General features: G+C 37.5%; 1 long non-coding RNA gene across 1 annotated transcript in view; it reads left to right on the top strand.

Annotated features, from left to right (window-relative positions):
• The first annotated feature begins 771 nt into the window (after positions 1-771).
• The window catches only part of LOC134759332 (uncharacterized), a 384,303-nt gene continuing 373,874 nt past the window's right edge, over positions 772-11,200 (top strand). Inside the window, exons 1-2 of the long non-coding RNA XR_010135456.1 lie at positions 772-962; positions 5,443-5,535. This is a non-coding gene — a long non-coding RNA (uncharacterized lncRNA). The remainder of the gene's footprint in view (positions 963-5,442; positions 5,536-11,200) is intronic.

Raw genomic sequence — 11,200 nt, 5'->3', positions numbered from 1 at the left:
CATCACCACGTGGTCATAGACTCTTTTCTCCTTTGTAGGGTCAATGCATTATAATTCATTACTATCATTGTTTCTATCCATTCTCAAATGTCTCAAATGTGGTCAAAGGGAGCCCCTTGAAACTGGGTCCTATGTGTTCTTTGACATGTCCTTATCATATTTAAGTATTTCCACACATGTGGCCACAACAAAGGGTCTCATTTTATACATTATCTACATTTGCCCTGGAATTAACAGTTTATCCAAGTGTTACAGGTAGATAGGCATGAGTGGGGCAGGAGAGGGCTCTCCTCCAACCCACTAGAAATATTGGGTGATGGTGGCCGGGCGTGGCGGCTCACGCCTGTAATCCCAGGACTTTGGGAGGCCGAGGCAGGCGGATCACGAGGTCGGGAGATCGAGACCATCCTGGCTAACACGGTGAAACCCCGTCTCTACCAAAAATACAAAAATTAGCCGGGCATGGTGGCGTGCACCTGTAGTCCCAGCTACTTGGGAGGCTGAGGCAGGAGAATGGTGGGAACTGGGAGGCGGAGCTTGCAGTGAGCTGAGATGGAGCCACTGCACTCCAGCCTGGGTGACAGAGTCAGACTCCGTCTCTTGAAAAAAAAAGAAAAAAGAAATGTTGGGTAATGATATGGCAATTGCCACATTACCCTCTAAAAGTCATAAATTGGCAGCCGGTACCAGGGAAAGGCCATTTCCTGATGGTCCACATCTGTTAACATTAAAGTGTTAATTAGAGGCACACCCCAGGGAGAAGCAACTTCCTGGGCATGCACATTAAGAGATAAAATGGCAAAGTATGATCTTCCAGGTACACTCCACCAGAAAAGAGAAGAAAGCCTGAGATGGGCATGCATACAACTTCCTAAACACACTGCGCATGCTCAGTTCCCAAGGGTAAGAAGAGCACTGTGCGTGCAAAAGGCCAACTCTAAGGGAAGAATCATGGAAAAGAGGTGAGTATATAAAGTCCCAGGATCAAAGTTAAACGTCCCCCTCTTCTTTTTCTCTCTCTTTGACCTTCGGACGCCCACTTGTATCTCTCTCAAGGGTTCTTTCTTTTCTTTCCTGTTCTAAGTAACTTCCACTCCTGCTCTGGACTTGCTTTGGTTTCGTTTTCTGCTTCATGCCCTTCAGTGGGATTCTTGCTTCTGAGGAGGCAAGAACTGAAGTTGCTGCAGACCCACATGGATATGCCGTTGGTAACTCAGGGTAACTCGGATCTCTGCCACTGCTAACACAAGAAACCCTGGCTATTTTAGTGGTGAAGGAGATTTAAAAACTAAGATCAAGTGTGTCCTATAGGTTGTGTGTCATAATTTTTTGGTCCGTTCCTCTACAGTGCTAGAAGATTTAGAAAATCATGAGTTCATAATGACATTCTAGTTTTCATCTTATACCACAAAGTTCTTCTCCTTTCCCCATTCCATATATTTCTCCTTTTCCACATAGAGAACACTGGTTATCCAAAACTTTAATATATTTTTTATCATTTGCTTAATATTACAATGCACATTAGTTTCAGAATCACTGTGCTAATACCATTACAATAAATAAGCTGCTATTAAAATTTAAGATTTATTTGCATTTTTTCCTTAAAATATATCCCACTGAGGATATATAGTCAAAGTACTGACTAATTCAAAAGTTGTCTGACTCATCTTTCATTTCTTCCTTCTGTATGTTTGTGCTATCAGCTTAAAACATATTTAGATTTATTTGTTCATATTTAATTATAAATTATACATTGTTTCCCATCTATTGGTTATTTTAGAAGGGAAGAAGTCAAACATTAATGTGGTTCAAAAATCAAAATATACAATATTAAGAAAATTTATATTGTCTGTCATTTTCACTGTGATCCTACCTACTCCCTGTCAGTGGTTAATTTAACTCATTTTTATCTTCCCACATGTTCCTCTTTGCAAAATAAGTATACATATACACACAGACACAAATGCCTGTATGTGTGAACGTATACATACCTATAAAAAGTTCATATATGTATATGTTTATAGTTTTTACACACACATACACACCATTCTTATCTCCTCGTCTTTCTTACATAAAAGGTAGCATACCATATATACTGCTTTGTAATTTGCTTTTTCCACTTAACCTTACATCTTGGAAATCACTTTGAATTAGTCATAGAGATCATCTTCATTCTTTTTGTCAACTGTGTGATAATGGTTCCCTATTGTATAAATGTGTGGGTAAGTTACACTTTATTTACTGTCTTCTGTATTTGGCATTGACCTTGTTTTCAATATTTTGCTATTATAAATAATGTCTCAGGGAATAAGAATATGCATTTTTTTCTTACTCCTGCAAATGAGCCTTCAGGGTAAATTTCTAGTAGTGCGATAGTGGAGTAAATTGTAAATTGATTTGTAGTTTGGTTAGATATTGCTAAGTTTCTCTCCAGTAGGGTTGTAATCCTAACAGGAACACATGAAAAACTACCTGCTTTCCAACAGAATAGGGTCCGAAGGCAGGGAACTTAAAGCTAAGTCTTTCTGAATCAAAGAAAAACACGAAGGTTTTGGGGCAGAGAATCTGAGGCCAATTTGTGCTGATTTCCCAAAGCTGGAGCAAAAGGAAAACACCTGGGTGTGGGGTCAGGGAACTTAAGGCCAATTAACACAAAATTCCTAAAGCTGAACCAAAAAGAAAAAACCCATCTTCTCAGGCCTAATAACGCAAAATCAAACGCTACTCTCCCTACAACCCTTCCCGTTCCACCATGTCTCAGATGAAAAGAGAGAATGCCTTAGATTGCCCACGTGCTAAGCAAGCACCATCCCTTCATCTGCATAGGGCACCTGTTCACCTCAGCCTTTAATTAGCCACAGACCAAATCCTTCATCCAGATAAGGGATAACCAATGGGGACCTCAAAAGGAGTACTTAAAACCCAGAAAACTTTGTAACTGGGCACTTGAGCCGCTTGCTCAGCCCCACTCCCACACTGGGGAGTGCTTTCTTGCGTTAGTAAATCCCTGCTTTCACTGCTTCATTCCTGTGTTTTGTTCCTTTTTCACTTTGTGCGTTTTGTCCATTTCTTTATTCAAAACGCCAGGAACCTGGACAACTTACATTCAAGGCCCTCCCTCAGGTAACAGCCTCACTTGTAGGGTAGGTTTGTTGAGCTTTGGGAATCTCTGCTAATGTTATGGGTGAGAAATGACATGGCAGTGTATTTTAAGTTGCATTACTATTATGGGGGAAGATGAGCATCTTTTTATAGGTTTGAGGGCCATTTGTATATCTGTTTTGTGAACTATCATTTATAGTGTTGCTTAATTTAAATTGTGTCTCTGATTTTTAATTTTTTTCCTTAAGTGGTATGCACTTTTTTATGCTACAGAGATTATCCTGTATCATTGACATATTTTGAAACATTTCCTCAATTTTCATTTATTTTTTGACATTATCTCCAGGGTTTTTCACGTTGCGTAAGTACTTAAATGTAATTGAATTTATTATATATTTCTTTCATTGAAGTTTTTTGAATCATAGTTGTTTTTTCTTCAGATTATAATTTGTTTTTTTCTAGCAATGACAAAACTTATTCTATTTTAGTTTATTTTGGAATTTGCTTTTGTATATTGTACAACATATTGGTTCAATTGCCTCTTAATTTCTATCAGGTTGCCTACAAGTTATTAAAAAGTCCATTTTTCTTCAATGATTTGATATACTTTTCTAGATTTCCAGATGTACTTCAGTGTTTTTGAACTATCTCTTGTGTTCTACTGGTTCATTTATTCATGTGCAGGTGGCAAAAGAGAAGTAGTTTTCATCAATTACTCAGTGACTATTAAAATTGCAAGTACTTTCATTTGTGTCAATTACTCAAACATGAAGAGAGAGACCATTGGAAACCCTAGGAAATGATCTCTATGGAAACAGTGTTAAATTCAAATCAATTAGCCTCAGTCTTTTACAGTTATGATCTCTCTGTGCTACCTGTATGTTTTGAAGACGGGGGGGAGACTTGTTGAAAGAGCCAATTGTTTAATTCACTTAGAATTTGAGTAGCAAGAAGGAGCATTGAAACACTTAGTATATTCCAGTCTGGTCTCTTTAAAGTTCCTTTTTTTTTTTTCCTACAGCAAGAAACCTATTTGTGTCTCTGATATTAGTTGCTTTGATTTGTTCTTTGATATATGTAACTTGAATATAAAATGATATACAGAAATGCTGCATAAAAATGATGTCAAATGGTGTTTCAAGAGGGAAGTAAATAGGATTTCACTCAAAGGATCTTTTACATACATTTTTATTAATCAACACAAGGTGCTAGGTTATGTGATTTATGCCTTCACAATATCCTCAGACACAAACGTCCTCTTGAAATAGCTTGTTGCTTTCTTTTTTTTTTTTTTTTTTTTTTTTTTTTAAGACAGAGTCTCCCTCTGTCACCCACGCTGAACTACAGTGGCATGATCTCGGCTCACTGCAACCTCTGCCTCCCAGATTCTAGTGATCCTCCTACCTCAGCCTCCTGAGAAGCTGGGACTACAGGCGTGTGCCACCATGTGCCGCTAATTTTTTTATATTTTTAGTAGAGACGGGGTTTCACCATGTTAGCCAGGCTGGTCTCAAACTCCTGACCTCAGGTGATCCACCTGCCTCAGCCTTCCAAAGTGCTGGGATTACAGGCATGAGCTACCATGCCTGGCCACTTGATGCTTTTCTTAAATTCACATTAATTTGTTTGTTCTTGCTAATTTTAAGAGAGCCGAAAGTCTGATTGTTTCAATTTTTTTATTGTCTTCAAATTTTTGTTATTCTATTTTAAATAGCAATACTATGATTTTAGAAAAACATACTGAAAAATATTTACATTTGTTGAGTTCTGTGCAATATTCTGCATTGAGAATGTTGACCTGGATTAACCCGTGTATGGTAAATGCACCTGATAGCAATAATGTAAGCGTACCCTGAGAATGACCCTGTATAGCAGGCTCCTGAATGTGTGCTCCAAGCTAGGAATCTGGGAGTGGCCAGCCTGGAGATTTGTTCCTTTTCTATGAGGAACATCTGAGCCCCTGGCTTGTCCCATGGCACACAGGCCATATAGGGGATCAAGGCATCGAGTTTTGGAGGGGGGGGGTCCCTCAAAGTTGCCAGGTGCCAGGTGGGGGTGTTAGGGAAAGGGTGCTAAGTGAGAATGCTACCTTAACTGCACGTCTTTTGCAAGTGGTTGTGGTTCTCCTGCCCAGTCCATCACCATTCGAGACTCTCCCCTGTATGTAAACCCCCAATAAAATCCCATGTCTCATTTGCTGTCTCTGGGTCTCTTCTTCAGCCTCTTGAACTAGGTGCCATCTCTACTAGGGTCAACAGGGATTCGGCACAACCACACTGCACACAAGGATGTTAACTATCATAGTTGGTCCTGATATCACTTTTTTTTTTTTTTTTGTAGAGATGGAATCTCACTGTGTTGCCCAGGCTGGTCTCAAATTCCTGACCTCGAGTTATCCTCCCGTCTTGGCCTCCCACAGTGTTGAGTTTACAGGTATGAACCACGGTGGTAGCTTGATATTCTTTAGAGCAAAGCCTGCAAGAATTCTTCTCACACATAATTTTCTAAAGTCAATAAAGAGACTAATTATTAATAATTGAATGCACACTATGAGATGAGAATTAACACATTCTTCTAGACTGTCAACTTAGGATTCAGAAAACTATGCCTGAAAACCAAATCCATTCATCTGCCTATTTTTGTAAATAGTTTTATTGGATCACAATAAAACTATTTGCAGTTTATTTGCCCATTATCTATAGCTGCTTTTGCACTGCAAGTGCTGAGTTGAGTTGGTATGACATAGACCATATGGCTCTCAAAGTCTGAAGTTTTTACTGTCAGGCCCTTTACAGAAAATGTTTGCTGATCCCTGACTCGGAAGATACTATATATTGCAAATTGTAAGTACTATAAAGTGATATTTTACCAATTATGTTACATAACAAAACTACCTTTGAAACCTAATGGCTTAAAATGATAATTTAGTTTTTCTTATTTTGTGACTTGGTTGAGCATTTTCTGCTGCTTTCACCTGAATTGCCTACTTTCACCTGCGTCTAGAATGTAATGGAGTTACATTCTGTTGGATAATACCTTCTGCTAGAAAGTCCAAGGTGGCTTCATATGTGCTGACAGTTGGTCCTGACTTTCATCTAGGAGGGCTCAGTTCTCCTCTGAGTAGCTGATCATCAGTATGAAAGTCTGGCTTCTTTATACACATGGCTCAATGTTTCGAGGGAATAAAGGCAGGAAACTGCATAAAATATTGCAGTGAATATCTGTGAACTCCGTCAGGGAGAAGCCAAGCTGTACTTATACTGCTAGTAGCACTTGGCACTGAACTTTGTATATGGCTTGTAGAAAGAAGAAAGGGATTGATCAAAATTATGGATCACAAAGCAGAGTTTGAAGAGGATGAGATTAACCATGACAATGGCAACCTTTAAGAGGAAACCTCTAGATGTTCCATTCCCTTATGTGTCTAAGGCTTCTAGACAAGGCCTCTGACAAAAACTGCTCGTTTGCCTGTTATGTCTTCTTTGTTAAGTGTTGATTAGAGAAGCAGTGTAGATGACGATCATTGTTTTGGCTAAATGTAGTGAACGATGAAATAATATTCTGTGTGCATGGTCAACATTAACATGTATGTTAAGGCACTCTGGGATGTAAACTTATAAAGGAATTTCTAACACTTGGGTTTTAACTTATTCTGTGGAATTCAGCCATCTGGTAAACTAACTGTAACGTTCCAGGCCCTCGACCTTCACAAGGATGAAGTGTTTCCTTTCAAGCCAGTGACTTATGAGTGCCTCTAACATTTACTTGAAAGGTCGATCAGTTTAAATTGTGCACTAAAGTAACAATCATAGTTGCTTCACTTCAGCCAATTTCTTTGGGTCGGGTATCCTAAATATTTTAAAAGTCAAGTATATTGCAGCATTTTCTCTCTAACTGTGGCAACCTCAGAGATAAAAATAATAAATATAGAAAGGTTAGAAAACGGGTCTGGAGAAGCAAACTATATGCATAGATGAGATAACCTTTTATTTTAGTAAACAACTATATTAAGACAAATGACATTATTATCTGCCTAAATCTTTCACATTCATTATCATTTTTAGAGTATTTGGCGTAAGATAATTTTTAAAGTATCTGCCTACATAGACATTCATTTTAAATGAAGCTTGAAGTTAATTTTACTGGAGGTTGGCAACACTCAGCAACCTCTTTTTCATAATACATTTTAATGCTATGCTTGTTTAAATGACTCTGTGCTTTCCAAATAACAACTTGACACGTGGTCGTTTTTAGCATAGGTCAATTTTCGTGTTCTTTGCAAGGGAACTGTACCAACCGTGCAAAATCAAGATTTGACAAAAAATTGTCGATCTAAATTTCAGACTTACCATGTTAAATTTAGAATCTTGCATTAAAAATTGTATGAAGGTAAGAAAGTATTTAAACAGTTTTCATTCAAGATATTATTACCTTTTGCTTAATAAGAACATATTAAGTACCAAGCATTCATTCTACAGGACCCTTTAATTGCTTTATTTATTTTGTCCTCACAATAACAATTTGAGGTAGGTCTTAATATTCTATTTGCACAAAGAAGGAAGTTAAGTAAATAACTTGCCCAAGTTAAGTGATAGTCTGACATAGTTTGACTCTGTGTCCCCAACCAAATCTCATCTCGAATTGTAATCCCCAGGTGTCAGGGGAGGGGCTTGCTGGGAGGTTACTGAATCATGGGGGTAGACTTTCCCCTTGCTGTTCTCCTGATAGTGAGTTTTCATGAGATCTGGCTGTTTGAAAGTGTGTGGCACTGCCCCCTTCGGTCTCTTTCTCTTCTACACCATGCTAAGGCATGCTTGCTTCCCCTTCACCTTCCACCATGATTGTAAGTTTCCTGAGGCCTCTGAGTTGTGCTTCCTATTAAGCCTGTGGAACTGTGAGTCAATTAAACCTCTTTTCTTTGCAAATTACCCATCTCTGGTAATTCTTTTTAGTAGTGTAAGAGCAGACTAATACAGAGTCAAAATTCAAAATCAGACCTTTGCTATTCTAAGGCCTACACTGTGTGTGATCCACTGTGTATGAACACATGATTACAGTTTCACTGTAATCATGTGTTCAGCCATGTTATATGTTATCCTAAGTGAGGAAGTGATTTGAGAGTCAGATGATTGCACGTCTTTTAAATTTCATAGAATGATGAAGTGGTTACCCAGAGACTTCTGAGGCATTTGTGACACTATAGAATAAGTAGCCTTTAATTTTGGCAGGTAAAGCCTTTTGCCTTTACAACTTCATTATGTATCCTATTGTCTGAAATTGTTCCACGGGCAGTTTTATTTATATTAATTAAAGAGTGTGGTGCCACTAATAAAGAAATGAGCCTTAGGTATAGATTATCTTATTATAAATACCAAAGCTATCATTTAGTAGCTATACTAGTTATTTAGGTAGGCCATTCCAACTCTCTGAGGCTTGGGTTATTTGTAAAATAAAATAATAATTGCAACAAACACCCATTGAGTTTTGGTGAAGATTTAGGGAGCACTATATATGGAATTGGTTGTCACTAAATATGAATAATCATGATCCTTTTGTTGCTTTATTTAAAACTTCACAGTCATGTACTATAGGATGTCTATTCATTCTTATATAGTATTAGTTTTTTGTCTGCCCTGAGTATTAGGAGCAGGGATCAAACCTGGAGAAGTGCATAAGCGAAAAAGTTAAGAATACCAGAGTTGTATAAACAACTGGATAAGAAAGAAACTTTTACTGTGGTATCAAGATATTCATGTTTATTAATTACAATAGCCATTGTTAACTTACCTAGTACAAATAGAATATCTGTACTTTCTTGCCAAAGCCAAACACACAAAAGCAGGATCGCCTTGCAGCTCTTGAAGTTGGGATGTCTGATTTGAAGTGATATTTGAAATAGATCCTGAGGAATATGAAGGTAGAAGGAAATAACTGCATGTAAACCTGAAGATGTTGGTTGAAACCTGATTGTGAGACCCTCAAATGTCAGGTTGAAGGCTTCGTATTTTTCCTGGGGAAATTGAAAAGTCATTTATATAAGACCTATCAGACACCAGTGTGGATTCTGTCTTGAAGACAGGGACTTACTGAATGACAGAGTAGTTAGGGGGATTTTGGAGGTGCTACTGATGTGCAGTGACAGAGATATGAACTTAGACTGATGTAAGAGCCTATTGATAAATTTATTCAGCAAAAATTTACAGAATAATTTGTATGTGTCCAGCATTATTTGGGATAAAGCAGCAGACCAAAAAGAAGGAAGAGACAGGTGTGACAGATAATAGGATATGGGAGCTGTTACAATGTCTAAGAAGTTTCAGGTCTGAATAACTGGGAACAAAATGGAAATTTCTTAAAGATAATTAGAACTAATTCTAGAAAAAAGATGTAGTGTTAGTCATGTTTATGTGGCAAATATGGTTTTGGATGGGAATTGTCGATTGTGCATTTGGAGCTCTGGGTATAGAAAGACATTTTGTCTAAAATTATAATTTTTAAAGTTGTTTAAATTGAGAATTGAAATAGTAGCAATATAAGTAACTATATAAAAATAAAACTGGAAGATCAGGCATGAATCCATGGGGAATGCCCTCATTTAGAAGGAGGGAAGAATTGAGGGAGTCTACATGAATTTGAGAAATAACAAGACACAAGACAGGAAGAGTTTGCGGGACAAAACAGATGGAAAACTATTCAAATGTTGCTGAGTGCTACTGACTAGCTATCTAACTTGCATCTCTGAACTTGTTTATGCATCTATATAATGGGCACAATAATACACAAAAAATGTTAGGAATAAAAGAGGTAATGAAAGAGGCAGTGTGGTTGTTGGGTAAGAGTGCTGGTTCTGGAGCCTGAAGTCCTGCAGGTTGTAATCCTGTCCCTTCCCCTCATTGACTGTGAACATTGAACAGGTGACAACCTTGTCATTTCACTTCCGTCTTATGTGATGAGGGGGGATGATAATAATAGCCACCCTGCATAATTATCCTGAGGTGTATATTAAATAATACATGTTAAAGAGCTATCACTTCCCTGGAACACAGTAAAATGTAAATAGATATAGTTAGCTACCGTTAGATATATAGTGAGGGGTTGCTTTGTTCAGTGCTTAACACACTACTGGGCATATACTGGGCCTCAATATGTGGTTGTTACTTATTTTCATTTAGAACAAAGAAAAACCCAACGATTTACGAATGGAAAAACAGTAGTTTTTGACATATTTTTATGTCAGGCTTGGTTGTCTGGATGTGGAAATACTGGGCATTAAACAGGAAGACAACTGAATAGCTTTACCTCAATAAAAAATATGGTATTAATTTCATTCATATATTTCGAAATTGTGATTTGGGAAGTGTGTTAATAAAATAACTGAAGGTTTTTAAAAATTGATACTGTTGGCTGGGTGTGGTAGCTCATGCCTGTAATCCCAGCACTTTGGGAGGCCAAGGCAGGTGAATTGCCTGAGCTCAGGAATTCGAGACCACCCAGGGCAACATGGTAAAACCCTGTCTCTACTAAAAATACAAAAAAATTAACCGGGTGTGATGGTGTATGCCTCTACTCCCAGCTACTTAGGAGGCTGAGGCAGTAGAATTGCTTGAGCCCCAGAGGAGAAGGTTGCAGTGAGCTGAAACTGTGCCACTGCAGTCCAGCTTGGCAACAGAGTGAGACTCCATTTCAAAAAAAAAAAAAAATATATATATATATACTGTTAAATTGTTTTGCTATATCATTAGTGTCCAATATTATTTAATGCTAGGAATAACCATGGTAATAGTAATTATTTTGTCCTGACTATTCAGATTCTTCACACACATTTTTTCAATGATTCTACTTACCAATCATTTAAACATTATTATAATTATTTAAAAATCTGTACACTCTTAACTGTCATATAGATATAAAGTGTACACATGAAAATTATTTCATTTCATTAATGAGAGAACTGGTTACAATAGATTTAAAGGAGAATTCATGTGCCATGTATATTTAGTCAAATAAGGAATGTTGAAATGAATTTTAAAATAGATGCAAAACCAAAAGAAGCTCTCTTATATCTACAGGCCAATAATCGATTACATTCTAGCAGATT

Source organism: Gorilla gorilla, chromosome 9 (assembly GCF_029281585.2).
Source record: "Gorilla gorilla gorilla isolate KB3781 chromosome 9, NHGRI_mGorGor1-v2.1_pri, whole genome shotgun sequence".
Classification (NCBI taxonomy): Eukaryota; Metazoa; Chordata; class Mammalia; order Primates; family Hominidae; genus Gorilla; species Gorilla gorilla.
The sequence above is the reverse complement of the archived record's forward strand: the minus strand, read 5'-3'. Positions and strand labels throughout refer to the sequence as shown.